The sequence below is a fragment of the Eublepharis macularius genome, chromosome 14 (genome assembly GCF_028583425.1).
Source record: "Eublepharis macularius isolate TG4126 chromosome 14, MPM_Emac_v1.0, whole genome shotgun sequence".
NCBI classification, from domain to species: domain Eukaryota; kingdom Metazoa; phylum Chordata; class Lepidosauria; order Squamata; family Eublepharidae; genus Eublepharis; species Eublepharis macularius.
In genome coordinates, this window is record NC_072803.1 from 523,061 (window position 1) to 524,929 (window position 1,869).

The window sequence follows — 1,869 nt, forward strand, 5'->3', positions numbered from 1 at the left end:
GTGCCGCGGCTCGGGCTCGGGCATGGCGGGCTGGGCTGGGCTGGGCGCGCGCGCCAGGCGAGGGGCTCGGCGCGGCTTCGCGTCGGCGCGGAGGAGGGGTCTCGCCCGGCTGCCGTCAGAGCCGGCCGGGGAGGGAGGCAGCCCGCCTCGGACGGCCATTTCCAGCGCGGGGCCGGAGAGCGGCGGCGCCTCCTCGTGTAGGTGGCCCGGGCGGAGAGGATGAGCGGCCGCCGGCCCGCAGCCTCTCCCCGCGGGCCGCCCGCCCTTCGCGGGGCTCCGGGGAGACACGGGGCGCCCCCCCCCCGAGTCGGGGAGAAGGTGGCCCGCGCCTGCTCTCCGAAAACGGAGCCTGCCCGCTCCGGCTTGGCAAGGGCGTTTCCGCTCGGGCGAGGCGGGTGACCGCGGCGGCAGCGGGGGGCCTTCTGCTGAGGCCCCCGAGGAATGACTGGCCCTGGCTCTGGCGCCAGTGGCGCAGCGCCTTTCCCAAGAGGGAGGCTCAGGCGGGGGCGCCTCAATCCTCCGAGCCGCCAAGCAGCGCAGGACAGGCGGGAAGGCAGCAGGCGCGCCCCCCCCCCCCGGGCCTCCGAGAGGATTCGGCCGACAAGGCCCGTCTGGCGCCCGGTCTGGTCTTGGAACGCGGCGGCGGCGGCGTCTCCTCCCAGCCCGGCCCGCTTCGTGGCTCAGCCGGACCCCCCTTTTGTCTGGATCGCCTTTCAGCATAGGTTGCCTGTCTGGAGCCCATGGCCGTGTGCAAGCCCCAGTTGAGCCCTGCTTCCTCCTGGACTTTCAGTGGGAAACGGGCGGGGGAGGGGGAGCCAGGGGCGGCTCCGTGAAAAGAGGGCCAGATGGCCAGCTGCTCCTTCTGGCCACTTGAGGTTGATCCGGAAGAGTGCCGGCACAAGGCTGTCCCTTGTGGGAGGTGGCCATATGCCAGTGCCCTGGTGCTGAGCACCCCTTTCTGGAAGCGGTCTCCAGGAGAAGGGAAACATGCAAAGATAGGCCCGGCCCCTGAGCGTCCTGATTTGCTCCCAGAGCATGAGCCGCAAGAGACCACAGTAGTACCGTTGGACCTCATTGTGTGGCCCACCCTGTGCCACAGAGGGAGCTCCGCCTGACCTACCCTGTAGTGATTCTGGGGCCCTGGACCCAACGTCGCCCGTCTGGTTGCCACCCCTGCTGCTCCCACGGAGAGCCGGGGCCAAATGGGACCCAGCGTGAGGGAAAGGGTGTTTGGGAGTTGTCCTGTGAATAGCACTCAGGGTCTCCCAGTTCCAGAGGCCCACAGCTCTCAGCCCAGCCAGGGGGACGATCCCCCAAGGACTATCAGGAATCCTTCAGAGCTTTCGCTCATCCTACAGCAGACCATGCGAATGGGCCTCCCACTCCTGCATGGGCTTTGAACACACTTTTGTCCAAGTCTCACATGATCTGTCCGTGAGAAGAACCCACAGACCAGACAACTCACCCCCTGCGCAGAAACTAAACTGAGGGCATGGCCAGTGACATGCAAGGGGCCAGGCAGGACGTGGCACTACCCGTGGCTGCCAAGGGGGCCTGGAGGCAGTGCCTGGGCAGGGATGCCGAAGCTCCTGGCATTACCTGCTAGAGAGGCTCCCCCACGGAGCCCAAGGGGGGCTCTGAAGCAGCTCAGGAGTGGGGGGGGTTTGCTGCAGGGGGCAGGCAACAGAATCCTGGATCTCTTTTACGCTGCCTGCCCTTGGAACTGGGGGGCTGTTGATGGGAGTGATGGTATTAGGAATAGACCCCTGGCCGCCGTACTGAGACCCAAGCTACAAGTGATGCCTCACACAGGTTGGACACTTGTCAGCTTCCCTCAAGTCTTGATGGGAAATGTAGGCGTCCTGGTGT